Source organism: Nomia melanderi, chromosome 13 (assembly GCF_051020985.1).
Source record: "Nomia melanderi isolate GNS246 chromosome 13, iyNomMela1, whole genome shotgun sequence".
Lineage (NCBI taxonomy): Eukaryota > Metazoa > Arthropoda > Insecta > Hymenoptera > Halictidae > Nomia > Nomia melanderi.
Window position 1 is genome coordinate 2805808 of NC_135011.1, and position 16095 is coordinate 2821902.

Below are 16095 nucleotides of genomic sequence, written 5' to 3' on the forward strand. Positions count from 1 at the left end.
CTTTTTTTTCTTCGTGTTCTTCGTACAGTTTGTACGTTCAACCGTTGAATAGTGTTTCGTTTTTCAGTTTTTGTAACGCACCGTACTATGTAGTTTAACCCTTTGAACTCTGTAGGCTCGAATATTGCACCAGTTATAATATTAAATATTTTAATGAATCTTAAAGAAGCTACTGTAAAATTATTCGATTTTCCGCACATTCAAGTTTTGTGCTAAGGAAAATAAAAGATCGAAGAAATGTTAAAGGATTTGTAATTTTCGCTAGGAATATTATAAAAATTAGCAGTTGCTAATAGATTACAAGACGCAAGAATGATACCGAGTAATCATTCCCAACGCCAATAATCCACGAAACCACAGTCAATACTCTTGAATATTCATTTGTAGAAATAAACAACACAGTTTTGAAAGCTAAGTGTATATTTATTAATACTTAGCACTCGGAACATTTCAAATGCCTTAATAGTTCATTTCTACACAGAAACGTTCAAGAACCTAAAATTTCGTTTCGAAAAAGGGAAATTACAAGTATACATGGATTCACGTCCTTTGTTCTATCGATTTCCCATATTCGAACAGGAAAAGGAATTTTACAATTTGAGATTAATGTAACGTGACATCTGTGATGCAAATTATGTCTCTATATCAGAGCCAACGGAGTGTAAAGGGTTAAAACCCAAAGAATATTGCTGCACTACATCTCTCCTACACGGTACACACACCGAGAATCCGACGATAATGCCATTAAAATTGAAACATCTAAATCAACTACAATCGCGAATGTAAACTGCGGATTACGAAGCGCCCGTATCGGAGCGAGATATTAAAGCGGAACAGCGTGTAACGAATAAACGGGAGAACCGTATCGCCGTAATTGCCGTTTCCGCGAGTTACACGGGGAATATTTTCTTTCGCAAAAAGATCCGCAGCCCGTTAACGAGTTCATCTACAACGGCGGATGGGAAATATGGGACGGCCGGACGGTGGAACACGCTGCGGCGTGCCCGGATTATTTATCTCAATCGAAAGTTTCGAGGCGAATTGAGAGCCGCGATTGATAAGAACCCCTTAAATCAATCGGGCGCAGCCAGCGTAAGCGATGTCGAGTGAAATACGGTGGGCGGCGCATTAAAAACTCCGGATGAAGTCGTATTCCCGCGGAATGCGCGATGGTCCTGAAATTCCCCGTTTCTTATTACGAATTTTTCTTGTTAGCCGCGGACGGGGCGTGGCGGCCGCCGCTCGGAATTAATGCGATAACTTGGGTGGTTCTTCAAGAATGAAAACTCCGCTCCCGGGAAACTCGCTCTTCCCCGATCAAATAAACTTAGCGCTCCAGATGGTTATGAAAATTAGCGACTGCAACTAATTCTCGGTATCTCTAGTGAAAATGAACAATGCTATAGCATTCCTTCAATCTTTTATTTTCCTTCTCAGTACGAAATTTGGATAAAATAAACTTAGCGCTCCAGATGGTTTTGAAAATTAGCGACTGCAACTAATTCTTATGGTATCTCTAGTGAAAATGAGCAATGCTATAGTATTCCTTCAATTTTTTATTTTCCTTCTCAGTACGAAATTTGGATAAAATAAACTTATGGTTTTGTAAATTATCAGCGACTGCAACTAATTTCTATGGTATCTAGTGAAAATGAACAATGCTATAGCATTCCTTCAATTTTTTATTTTCCTTGTCAATACGAAATTTGGATACGTGGAAAATCCAAGAACTTTAGGGTAGTTTTTTTGATTTATTAAAATACTTGATATAACTGCAATATTGGAGCCTACAGAGTTCAAAGGGTTAATTAGCGTTTCGCAGATGACTCATCCCTTTGACAGATGAAATTTTCATATTTCGAAGACTGACTCAGAAAATTGATTTAATTACTTGAATAACAAGAGATCAGCAAGTTTCCTTTTGTTCTGTCAATTGTACAATTGATATATAATTTAACCCTCTATGGGCCGAATTTTGTTTCATGATTAACACAAAATTGCAGTATGAAATAAATACCAACATATAAACATAAATTAACTATTCAATAGTTTCAATAATTTTATTGAATATATTTTGTAACTTTCAAGTTACAATAACGTCGAACGTGAACGCCTATACAAAAGTTTAAGTTGATTATTTAATGTCGTTCGTCATTTTGCAATGAACAATTAAATAAGTCGGTGTGACTTCAAAGTTACGCGAGCCTATAGAGGGTTAACTTCCGTCGAAGGTTTTGTACATTTCAAAGAATCTTCGTCCGGGTTGAATCTCGAATTCCTATTCGTTACGTTATCTTTAACAGTATCACTGTGTAAATATTCCCCGCCGGAGAGGCTCTGTAATGTAGGAGGGAATGTTGACTGCAGGCAGTATTTTCAGGGACAGAACGCACCGCCGGAAAATTAATGTTTCGATAGCTTTCGAGGCAGGAGGAGAAGAAGATTGCTCGAGTCCCACTTAAGAGTTCCCGGTTTGAAGTGCACTCGAGGCATCCGGGACGCACGCGGTCTGAGAAACGCTTCTTTCGCCGGTGTCTCCACGACCGGACCCAGACACGCGTGGTCGCTCCGAAGCCGCGGGAAGGGAAGCAAAAATCTATTGTGCGGATCGGCCGCTTCATTGTCCTGTCGTCTCGCGTCTGCGCTTTGTTCCGCGGCCGCGGCGCTCTCGTCTCCTAGGGCCGTAGCTGGGTCACGTTTTGGGACCATTGTACCCTTCTCGACTTCTTTTTATCGAAAAAATGATGAATCGTGTCAACGATACATTAACCGAATGAAAGAATCGATTCCTCCTAGGAATTTCAATTAGCTCCGAACTTCTCGTTTCACGTATTTCCACCGAAAAGTTTGAATTCAACGCTTTCTGTGCGTTCGGGGAAGTAGAATATAACATCTCGTGTGTATCTATGTGAAAAATTAAAACCTGAGGTTTCGTGTGTTTCGTTAGGAAAATTAGAACCTGAGGTTTCGTGTGTTTCAATGTGAAGAATTGGAACCTGAGGTTTCGTATGTTTCAATGTGAAAAATTAGAGCCTGAGGTTTCGTGTGTATCAATATGAAGAATTAGAACCTGAGGTTTCATGTGTTTCAATATGAAAAATTAGAACTTGAGGTTTCGTGTGTTTCAATATGAAAAATTAGAACCTGAGGTTTCATGTGTTTCAATGTGAAAAATTAGATCCTAACGTTTCGTGTGTTTCAATATGAAGAATTAGATCCCAACGTTCCACATATTGCAACTTGAAACATTAGAATCTAATGTTTGACACATTTCGGTGTAGAATCTGAATCGACTATATAAATTTCAATTCGAATAGTAGTCCTTATATTCATGCCAGAGAATTTCATCTCGCAGACCAATTTCACAGACACGAATTTTACAAGCCACGGACGATCGAAGGAGCACCGCGCGTTCGCGGGAGAGCAACATCTCCGTAGAACTTCTGCTTCTCCCTCGAATTTTATGGACAACCACGTCAGCCGGTTCATAAGAGAGCGTCGCGTAAACACGCGGCTCGGCTCGCGGTCGCGAGCGCAGTAAACGCGTCGAAAGCGTCGGTCGGCCGCGTGGAAATAAAAGTGTCGGCCGTCGGTGCGCGCGTTTCACAATTTTACGAGGCGCGGCGCGAACCTTTCTTTATTCGCGACGGCTCATATTCCTCGCGGTGATGCTCGAAAAGAGCTTGCCGGCGAGAGAGCCGCTCTCGGAACGCGCGGGTGACTCTCGCGGGAGAGGACCGTACGCGCCGATCGGCGGATTCGAGACTTTTTTCCCCAAAAAACAGGATCCGCGCGAGAAACGACGAGTCCGCACGCGAGACGATAATTGGCCCGGCTGCGCGGAACACGGATCGCGGATCGATCTCGAGAAATACGGGAAAGTTAATTGCGCTAGACTTTCTTCGGAAGTTTTCTGGATTTCCCGGGGACGATGCGAATCGGATGAAATATAGATCACGGGAGTGTTGCTGGTAGAGCGAGAGGTTGAACAGTTTCTGTGAAGAAAGGCACTTGGAAGATGAATGACGGATATTTGGGTATCTATTGATTTCGGAGATGATAGACGTGTAATTGTTGTACTATATTATTATTAAATAGTACTAGCAATAGTAATAAGAAGAATATATAATACTATTATTATTATTAAATAGTACTAGTAATAATAAGAAGAAGAATAGATAATACTATTATTATTAAATAATAGTAATCATAAGAAGAAGAATAGATAATACTATTATTATTAAATAACAGTAATAAGAAGAAGAAAAATAGATAATACTATTATTATTAAATAATAGTAATAATAAGAAGAATAGATAATACTATTATTATTAAATAATACTAGTAATAATAAGAAGAAGAAGAATATATTTGATACTTAAATATGAATGTTTACCTTCAAATAAAACAACGTGGGCATTTCGGTATATAAAACTTGAATCACAGCATTCTTAACAGAGCATCCACGTCCGTCAAGCTTAAATAAAGGCTGAACTCGAATCGAGAGACCTTTCTCGCTAATCCGACGCTAGAAATCCGCAGATAATTAATTATCGTTTCATGCTGAAGCGTTGAAGGATCGCAAGATTTCTGGGCATGGGTAATTCATATCTCGTTAGAGAAACGCGTGGGGATAACGCTCGTTCCTTTTTATCCGCGGAGATCTGCTTTCGTTCTCCGTAACGGAGCATTTCTTCGTCCCGGATGGTTTTTTGTTCGGAGCCACCGAATCGTTCCTCCGGCGTCGGATCGCCTTATAACGGTGGCCAAGGCGTGGAACGGGCCCAGTCGGACACGTAAGATCGTAGGGTTACGAGGGAAAGTTGCACGCATCACCTACGTGCGCTGGCTTCGCGCATTCTAGCTCTCAAAGTGAAAGACGCCGGCATTAAAAACGCCTCGTAGACGAGCAAGCGGCGCGTGAATTGGACGCGCGCCGGCCGCACGCCCAGGGACCCGTGGAGGGAGCGCTCTATACTCCGCTGCAACGAAAACTCCTGGCTTCAAGGTCTCTCCCCCACTCCGCCATTGTTCCACTCGCGAATAGACTCGATAGAATCGATTTTATACAAGTTAACGTTTAACCCTTCGAAGATCCTTTGAAACGTACAAAACCATCAACAGATGAAGCTACATTGTACATTAATCGCTTAAACAATAGCGAAAACAGAAACTAGACGCTAATCTTTCATCTCGAATGTCGACATTCGTCCGCAGAGGGTTAACACGTTGAACGCCACACGATTTCACAGAGTAAAATACACGCGATGAAAGAATATAATATTAAATCATTTGAGTGAATTGCATTGTTATTGTTACACGTTCTTCTAGCTAAATGTCACGAGATTAAGTAGCATTATTTGTAATATCACTCGAGATTTTCCACGAGGAAAACAACGTCGCTAAGTGAATCCTCCCGCGAAGATTTCCGCGAAGCTTTCGAAACCGGCGGCGAGGCGCGAGACAATTTTCGACACTCGGTTGCGCCCTCGATATAAAAATAAAGTGAGGCAATAAAAGTCGGGTCGCGTTTTACGATATCTCCGTGGATCGGGTGAGAAGGAGCACGGTCGATCGTTGATAAAGCCCGTCATGGTGTTCGATGGCGGCCGTAAATGTCGCGTTTACAGCGCGCAACGCGGCGAAACGTCAGCGCCGCGTGCCGAATCAATGGCGGAGCGCAGGGGCGAGAGTCGAGCCCTATCGCGGCGGAATTAATTATTGCGAGCTCGATAATCGCACAGCGGTTCGTCTATTCCCTTTATCTCGCGCAAACAACATCTCCGCCGCTCGGTATCGCGTACAGAGTTTCTGAAGCAGAACTCGCGAGGAGCGAGCGTCGTTTGTCCGCCAGCTGTGGTTGTTCGTCGCCGTCGCCGATCGAGTAGGCTCGCGCTCGCCTACGACCGGTGACGAAGACATTATTTCCGTTGCGTGTCGCGCATTTCGCGGATTCCATTTTTCTGTAAAAGGGAGCCTTGATCTTTCGGTTTCCAGCGTCACCGCTCTTTCCGCGAGCTTCTTTCATCGCGTTGTTTCTGGAGAACGTTGGGCTATTCGATGAATAAATGTTACTTTTTGATATTTCTTTGTAATACTTGACGAATATGGATCGTTAACCGTTTCAGGGCTGAGGACTCTAGCGCTCTTGTGTTGTGCCAAAATTGCGGAGAATTCTGTTTATCAGTATCAATTATATTTTTCTTACTGTGTTCTTCAAGAAATAAATCAAAGTAAATTTATTTGAATAAATGTGATTTTTTGATATTTTTTGTAATACAATATTTGTGATCTTATTAGATAAGTACAGGGATCACGTATTATTTATTATTATTATTATTATTATTTGCTCCTATTTGATATCATTTACTATTATTCACCATTATTTACTATTACCCTCTAACCGCAGTTATACCTTCATATTCCCAAGAAGCTAATGACAAATAAAATACGCAGCTCGTTTCTTACGATCCCATTGATCGAATCAACGAGCCAATCATCCCTCCCGAGAACACGAACGCGTCGCGAGCACGCGCTGCGTTTACTCCGGGCGAAGAAACACTTGGGCCGATTCGACGGTCCCAATTACGCCGCGGTTTGCACGCGATGAAATTTAAACGGCGCGTTAAAGAATTCAGGCGCGCTTTCAATCACGGTTTAATCGCCGGCTCGCGTTACCCGTGAATTATTCACCGCGGAATTTACGAATTTACGCGACCCGCCGCGAGCCGCCCGCTAATTTTAGACGGTTCGCTTCTAATTAGCCCGGGATTATTCTTCTCGGACCGCTTCTCGCTGTTCCTTCGATCGATCGATTGTCTGTTAACCCTTTGACGAAGATTCTTCGAAACCTTCAACACATGAAGCTAAATTATACATCAATTGCTTAATTAATAGAAAAAAACGAAACTGCGTACTGATCTCTTGCTGTTCGACTAATTAGATTGTTTGTTCGCGACTTAGTCTTCCAAATCTGAACATTTCAACTCACCGAAATGCTGATATCTTTCGTTTTAACTCGGAAATTGGATATTTTGACAGAACCAAATTTTAAACAGCGCGATCATTTCATTTGGTCAATTCTAAACGGGTAATAATAGAAACAGGAATGAATCATTAGAAGGAAAAGAGCTACGCTTTTCTATTTCGACAAAACCAAAAAAACAGCGCGATCGTTTTTTGTCAGTTCCAAACGGGTTAACCCTTTGCACTCGGAAGTTTGTCACTGGAAATATTCAACACCTTTTGACGAGATACAGGTGACATTGTTTGAAACTAATTTAAATAATTCATAGATAAATTAAGCAACACAGGTGTTTTACTTCAACAACAGTTCCACATTGGTTTTATTTCATTCAAGTTGGATCGAACAGCTCAAGACTGAAAGTTTCCGAGATTGTCCCGGCAAAGTAAGAATTCTAAAATTAGATTCGAAGCGTCATACTCGTCACCGTTCGTTGCTTCGAATCGAAACGCGGCGGATTAAGTTTTTCTACGGTGAAAGTAGACAAATGTGGATTACGCGTCTCTTCGAATTCGTTTGTTCCACGCTGTTCTTTCATGTCGTCGCGTTATCTTATCAGATAGCAAAGTTTTACGTCACCTGACGGCTATAACTCGCGAAAAGACGAGAGTTTGCGTCAGAGGCAACCAACCGTGGCTTGCAAAAGGACTGGATTTTTGCGTCGCCGGCTGCGAGCGTGTTGACAACAACGAGCCCCGACTGCTTTGTATTCCTAAGAGCGGCTCGACGCGCCGATTTCTGGAGGGGAATTCAGCCGGAATTTTATTCCCTCCGCCGGAGGATTTATTGTGATCGTAATATGTAACACATTCAGACAGTTAAAACTCATTAAATCCTTTATTCCGCCGCAGCTTGCAGGCGAGTAAACGCTGCGAATGCACAGACGATTGCAATTCACTCGCGCAACCTTCGCTCGCCTCACAGATAACATATTTCGCGCGGAAAATTTCTTGGAAAGAATACAAATATTTTTAAACTTTCTGGGAACTTGCAAACATTTTCCTGTTTCCCTAATTTCATTAACCCTTTGCACTCGGAAGTTTCTCAGTAGAAATATTTGGAGATTTTCTGATGAGATGAAGACGACATTGTTTGAAACTAATTTAACAATTCACAGATAAATTACGCAACAAAGCTATTTAAATATTTTACACTGCAAAATATAATTTTAATTTAAAATACTGAATATTCAACTTCATAGTTGAGTCAAGGGGTTAATAGAACCTTTTTATATAATATTCATAATACTTTCTGCAAAACACAACTCTAAGATACTTCCTCCTTAACACGTTGAATGCCATGGGGTCACTGGTGACCCAACCAAATTGAATTATATAGTTCATTCAATTAAACAACTATTTGAACATATTTCTATATTATAAATTCAACTAAATAAACATGTAATAATAACACAATTCAATTAATGATTTAATAGTATGTTCCTTCCATTTTGTATATTTTTCTCTATAAGTGGAATTTAATTTCAGTCTCTGTCGATGCTCATGATAAAATCAAATAATGAAGTGTACTCGTCTAACTTAAACCAAATTCGCGTATAAATTTAACGAAAAGATAAAACAAGAAGAAGAATACCACGTTCATCCGAAGAAATAAATAATTTATCGTTGAAAGAATTAGTCTTGTTCTGATTTCAAGATGACGTGTATCGTCGAGCGCAGTTAACTGTTTAATTCATTACTCCATTTCGAAAACGTTAATAACTCCGGCAAAGTGTTCCATAAACTAAAGTGATTTATCGATAGATTTTTCCTAGAGCTGATCGATCGTCCGGAGTAGCAGCACGCTCGCAATAAATTAATATAATTGTGCCACGGCGGTCGTTTCGAGGTTACGTCCGATGGAGAGGCGACGCGAGTGCGTGCGGAAAAATGGGAAATAAGAGAAAGAGAGCATTTAGAAAGCGAGCCCCGGGGAAGATAGTCGATCCAGGAAACGCGGCGATCCTGAAAGAAGTTCAGAATTCACAATGCCGGTTCCGCGACCCGACGGAGGCCCGGAAAAAACCGGACCCGGTTACCGTGTCACCATTTTCTAGAATCGTCTCTTTCTACTTTCTTTGCCCGCTCGTGCCTCCGGCCTCGGGCTCCTCTTCCTAAACAATGTTTCACCCTTTTTATGGGACTCGTCGAGCCACGCTGTAAACTGTTAGGTCAAATATCCTCCCTCCGCTACGACCCTGTGTATCGTCTTTAATTATTCAGCTGCTAGCGAGTCCTCTCTAGGATCAATACTCTTGCATTGAATTTAATATCAGTAATAATAGCACTCCAGGTTGTTTTGTAATCTATCAGCAACTAATTTTTATAGTATTCCTAGCGAAAGTGATAACGAAACCATGCCGAATAAGATATTGCACAAAAAATAAGACTAACAAAATCTGTCTAAAATGTAAAAAGTACGTGTGAAAATGAATAAAATACCACGATAATTTCTAAACTGAACAGAGCTTGTTTACTACGAAGGTTATGGCATTTGACGATTTTCCGTGATTTAAGGAAGATGATGGGTCGAGATCAAGACCTGAAATTTCAAAGTGCATTTACTGTTGAAAGTTTTAAGGCAAGCTCAAAGACGAACTTCACAGAAGTTCGTTTAGTAATCTCAGTCTCCAATGAAGATTCATTGCGTTATGAAATAATGAAGATTATTGAATCGTCGAAGTAGAGGAAGAAATGACGGTTACAGCGAGTACGATGTTCGTTTGTAGCTATGAAAATTGATGGACGATGAAAATTTATGATTTGAGGGAAGTACTTTGGAAACTGATGTTCCCACAGAACACCGAGTTGAACAGCTCCGTTTCAATCGTCTATAATTCAAGAACCGATACAAACAGATTCTCTACACTCTGATTCATCTAACCTTCGGGGACCATAAAGAACTGTGTCGATCAATCAATGACATTTCCCAAAACCAGTCTCCCGAAGGACCTACGCGCAGCTCTCACAGAAACCGCGTACAACGAATTCATCGCAAGAAGAAACTATTCTCGAATAACACAAGAAAATCGTTATAAAAAGTTACTCATGAAACAGTAAATTCTATAAAATATACGAAACCTTCAGCAGGTGAAGCTAAATTATATATCAATTGCTTAATTAATATAAAAAAAGGAAACTACGTACTGATCTCTTGCTGTTCGAGTAATCAGATCACTCGTCGACTTAGTGTTTTAAATATGAAACTTTCATCTTCGAAATGCAGACATTCTAAAACTATACAAAACTATATATATAACTATATGAAACTATATAAAACAATGTAAAGAGGTTAAATACAATATAAAACAATATAAAACAATATAAAAGAAGAATATAAGAGTTGAAAGTAATAAATATTACGTCAGAAAGTAATGAATATTTCTAAAGAGAAATATTGCCGAGTGCAAAGGGTTAATAAAGTAACCCAAGAATTTCGACAGCCGCGAATCCGGCGATCTCCGATTCGATCCACTTCGCCGAGTCCCAGCGGCGTTCTCGGCGCGAGGAAAGCCCGCCGTTGAAAAAAACTAGGCTCGACCGGCCGGGTCGGGGTTTCTAGGTTCATCGAAACTCTCTCGGTGGATCCACGAGCGGCACGTGACGCGCCGGTGTTCCGGAGTCGATCCTCCGCGGCCGCGGCAATGAGCACAAGGTCTCCGGGCCCGGTTTCCTCCTTTTTCCCCCTGTCCTGTCTCTCCGTCTCTCTTTTTCCCTCGCCGGCGCGGCCGTTCTTACCTGAACGCGGCTCGACCCGTTCTGGGACGACCTAACGAGGCGCGATACAATTAACGCGGAGCCCTACTTCGCGACCGATGCACCCAGCCCCCGTAGTTTTTCCTTTCCTTCGCACGTTTAATTACCTACTAGAAGAAGCGACCCGCCTAACGAGGTCGTTCCCGATTCTATACTCGGCTGGCCGGCTGTCGCGCCGATATCCGCGAGACATCCACCCCCGCAGCGTAACGCGATTCGACGGAAGCTTCAACCCACCCCTTTTCCTGCGTCGATCCCGGGGTCCTTAGCTAGGGTCTGACCAACCCTTGGTGTGGACGAGACACCTTGATATGGCAGGCGCAGCTTATTCGTGTATGTAAGAAGCCGGACAGGTCCTACCGATAGACCTGCGATTGGATCGGTACTACGGGCGCTCCGGTTGCCCACGAAGGCGTACGAAGGGTGCCGAGTCCCCTTGTCCCCTCGCAGAGAGCGCACCATGGGTGCTTGTCCCCGGGTCCTCTCGGCCGGTGCAATTGGTGTTGGATTCGTAGTGGCAGTGGTTGAAGCCTACATGCTGGGCGGAGACCTTTCGAGGGTCTCGTCGCGCGAGCAGCGTCCCACCTGCTCCTGGACCAGACAGGAAATCTGGTAGAGTTTTTGGAAAGGTAACTCGGCGCTGCCAACAGTCTACTTCCATGGGACTCGTCATCCCCGGGAAGCAACGCTGGTAAGGCTACGGCCTCGGCTGATCGAGCTTAATCTCAGCCCTCGCCCATGGGGGCTCTCCTTGGTAAGCCTTCGCGGCAGGTACTTGGAGAATAATCAGGGTTCCCTCTGTCCCTTTTCCTGCGTCGCTGTGACGATGGTCAACGGTCGCTTTCGATTGTCTGTGAACTGGTCGTTTAGACGTTTCTATCGTGCATCGAGAATCGTTGAGAATCTTCGAGAGAACTTTCGGTAAAATTCGTTATTGTTGTACTGCTGAAATGTTTCGTTTATGGATGCAGATTTTTGTAGATTCGTGGAACTTTGGTATATAGAGGTCGGTACAGTTTTTGAAACATTTTCCTTGATTTTGGAAGATAGATCTTGTGAATGTGTGTCTGTAAGCATGATTATTGATTGAGGATCTGTAACGCATTTCGAATTAGAACTGTGTTTCTATTTATGGAAGTTCAGTTGGAATTCAAGGTGGTAGCTAACGTCTAAATTCGTATCCGCGAATTTCGTCCTTCTGGCCGCGCGAACACGTTCCCTTGGCTCCGTGGAAACTTCCGCTCCAGCGAAGGGTAAGGGAGCCAGAATGAACTGTGCAGAATTTCTTCTGGCCGCCTCCGCAGCCACGCCAATTTTAGCTAGATTTATAAGATATTGCTCTTGGCGAAGAACGTGGGAAGAAAATTACGCGAGAGAAAGTCTAGGGGACCCGGTAAATCAAGGAGATTCCGAGTTTCGAGAATGGCAGAGCCGTGGCCACCGATGTATGGAGTCACGTATCCAGTTCCGAACCGCGCAATTATGAAGAGGCAGAAACTTACGGATCCGACTGGCTGTCTGGAAACTTTTTCGACGGAAATTATGCGAAACAAGGGCGCGGTAATTCGAAGAAACTATCACGGAAAACCATGGAATCGTTACTCTATACAGCTTCACATAGTCTTAACCACTTGTCTTATAACAACGTGCCAGACTCGTGAAGATTTTAAACAGAATTTAACGAACATAAGTGTTACTTAATTTTTGTGGATACAAATTGAATAGTACTCTTCTGTTACGAATTATTATAGCTTAGAGTAAACATAGATGTAGAATATCCTTAGAACTTTTGGCCTTTTCCAATAAATTTCTACTAAAATGGGTGTGTCGATCATAGTTGAGAAAGAAATCGTAGGTCAAGGGGTTAATCGGTGCAATCATAAAGACGACGCGCAAAATAGAGCTACGAATACTGGAAACGGTATAAATTCTCTATTACAGAATTATTTAGAAAGGTCTAGTAAATGAAAGAAATTAAAGGATTCACTAAATGAAGCGATTACCAATTGGAAGAATAAAATTCCGGACAGTGCTCTCTGTAATTGTAGATCAGATGAGAATAACAAGTGAAACAAGCAGTTTGAATGCGTCTGCATCGAAAAGTATTCAAAGAGAAGGTAACAATAAGCGACCAGTGAATCAATTTCTGTTCTACAAGCAATAGAGATGTATCTCGAACGGAAAACCGTTCGAAATAACAGCGACGAAGATCGCAGGGATCGGGATCGACGCCAGAACGTTGGCGAACGGAACGCAACGAGCGGGAAATTCGAAAGGTTAGAGTATCCCTGACCACTGTTAACGGCGTCCCGATTCATTCCGCGACGCGAAACGTCTGTGTAACCTTTCCCGCGCGAACTTTCAAGGCGATTCAGCCGCGGAGTTGCACAAAGAGCCGATCGCGTTCGCAACTGGCGGCTGGCAACGACCGCGGCAAAAAGCGGCCGGTGCAATATAAATTATTATTCGCCCGGAGGATTCTCTCCTCTCTTTCTCCTTCGCTCTAAATATAGAGCGGGCGGATTCATTCGACACGCGAACGCTCCGCGCGGGATAAAAACGGAGTATTTCGAGGCTGGAATTGCCCCGAGGTTACGACGGTCACCGATTTACCGAAGAAGCGTTCCCATTATTGTCAACCCGGCTCGCAGCTCTGATTGGAAGTATCAACGTTTCGGGACAACTCAGCGCTATCTTTAGCCCGGGCGCCCCAGAATCCTCCTCTCCGCTGGACGTTGCCTTTAAAATTATCGGCGATTACGCAACGTTCGAGGTTGAGGTCACCGTTTTCGAGTCCTCCGCGCATTTACTTAACGACGGTTACCCCGCGCGGTGGTTGCTTTATCGCGGAGAATAGCGGTCACGGGAAGTTAAGAGGAAGAAAGTATTCCCGGAGGTGTTAAGTCACCTCTCAATATCCCCGAGAAACTGTTTCTTCAAGTTATCGAATAAACCGACTGCTAACCTCAAGAGAAAACGATACAGGAATTTGAATTCGACGTACTTTCCCGCCTTTATCGCCGACAAAATGGCGTGTCCCCGAGCGTAATGGCATCTATTTCTTACTGTGTCTCAGTGAAACGAACTCTCTTCCTAAAGTACAATAACATACAAAATATGATGTATTTAACTAAGAAATTTGTTTAACCATTGAAAATTTGCGTGGCGTACTGAAGACAAGTTAACAATATACGATCCTCTACCTTCCAACATAGTAGCAGACGTTCACACAGTAAAACGCTGGAATAATCGAGTTTTCAGCTATTAAAGAGTTCGCTTAACGAGAGTTCCGCGGCATTTAAATTCCGTCCTCGAGATTGGCCATTACGCTCGGACGGGAGAACGCGCTCGCGCGAGCTGAATGTCATTCTCGCGGGTTCGCGAGTCGCCAAAGGGGTCAATGCCTCTCTCGTTCTCGTTCCTCCGCGTATATAAGTACGTGCGGCGGTATCGTTTCCTCCCCGCGTCCGCGCGCTTCCGCCCCCGGGCCGGTATTGTTTCCCGTTCGCCGCCTCGCATCGAACAAGACGAATTCCTTGCCGGAATAGACGACGGCAACTTGTCGGGCTTATATTCCGGGGCACATTCACCATTCTCGTTCCGGCGCGCGACGCTCCGGCGAACCAATATACCGTAAAGTCACCTGCACACGCACGCGGCCATCACCGGAGCCGTTCCGTACGCCTTTGTTCGTGTGCGTGAGCGCGCGTCGCGCAGCATTTACTGGGTGCTCCGTTCGAATCGCGTCTCGGCCCCGGGAATTTCGTTAAAAACATTGGATTCCTTGGGAGGATCGTTTGAAGATCATTGAATTTGCGACGATGCCGACTTGAATTTGAATTTGAATTTGAATTTGCGACGGCGATGCTTAGGATTTTGAACTGAGAACGCGTGTTTACGTTTTTTAACGTACACAAGTAGAAATGGGTATCGGGAGATAGTTAATTGTATTCGAGTTTCTAGAGATTTGATTAAATATGTAACGTTTCAGGCAGAACGTGTACGATTCTATGGAATACACGTAGAACAAATCTCGTTTGAGGCCTCGGTTTTGTAAAACATTGAGTTTGAATGTGTTTGGTCGGCGCGAGACAAATTTGCAAACTGAATTTCCACGGGAACACCGTTTCAGAGGTAACCATTTTATTCCATATCGTTAAAATGTTTTTTCACGTGGAATCTGGGTTTTATCAGCGGTAGCAGGGCAGCCCATTTATCTTGATAATTTTCGAATTGAAGTTGAATTGGATCTGTGCTGTGAATATAATCGGACTGCGGATATTTATGTAGATCCCATTGTTCTCGATTCTGGAACAGAAAAACGATCTACTTCTCCCATTCAGACTCGTTCTACGCGAGAAACGAGAATTTGATTAAACTGAAATTATCATTTCGCTTCCTATCCGGTTGTTCCTATTAAAACGATGTTCCTTTTCGAAATACATGCTACAATCTATATTCGCTGCAACCTCAAAATGTATCCATAAAGAATCGAGTTTCACTCGGAATTTAATCGAGACACCGTTTAATTTCTATTGTTACTATGGTTAAGCAACCTCAATTCGGCCCGTTTTCCTTGGCCCCTTTACGTCCCGTAACCTTCTTACCCAAAGTTCCATTTAATGGTAACGATTGCTGAATCTCTCCCATTAAGGCTCACGCACCATTCCGCATCGCTTGCACCGGCCACGCATAATCCAATTAAAACGAGATCATCGTTTCGTATTTCAAATCAGATCGTAATTACTTCCATGCGAGCGGACATCGAAATCATCGGGACACGTAAGTGGCTCAGACGAAGGCCGTCGATCTCGGAACTAGCCGGCGCAAGGGTCGAGGACCTTCGTCAAATATTAGAAAGGTGGGCCGAAAACCGACGAAGTCACGCAGCATCAGCGGGTAACGGAGATCTCGGGACCGATACCAGCCAGCTCTTAAAGTATATTCTCGTGTCGTACAAGGGAGAGTGAGCGGCTCGTGGAAACTTCGAAACACAGAAGAGAGTGAACGTGGAAATTCCCCTTGATCGTGTACGAAAGCGCAAGAAACTTGATGAAAATGACTGGTTTCGATTTGTTTGTCTCGTAATTATTGATATCTTGAAAGCATTGAATACTCGAAATGAAATTAATTAGTTTCACACGAATACTATAATGAATGCCTGAAGAAACTCAGAATAATTTATCGTTGCAATTTTTATAAGGGTCACGTGTTAATCGTATTAAATGCTAGTTCTAGTGTTAACCCTTTGCACTCGAAAGGTGACTCTCGGTCACCGCTTGATTTGACACAGCGAAACTGTGAAGTTGAATATTT

The 16095-nt window shown here is 43.1% G+C and overlaps 1 protein-coding gene across 5 annotated transcripts in view; it reads right to left on the minus strand.

Annotated features, from left to right (window-relative positions):
* LOC116433510 (uncharacterized) overlaps window positions 1-16095 on the minus strand; it is a 112255-nt gene that overhangs the window by 60087 nt on the left and 36073 nt on the right. The window lies entirely within an intron of this gene.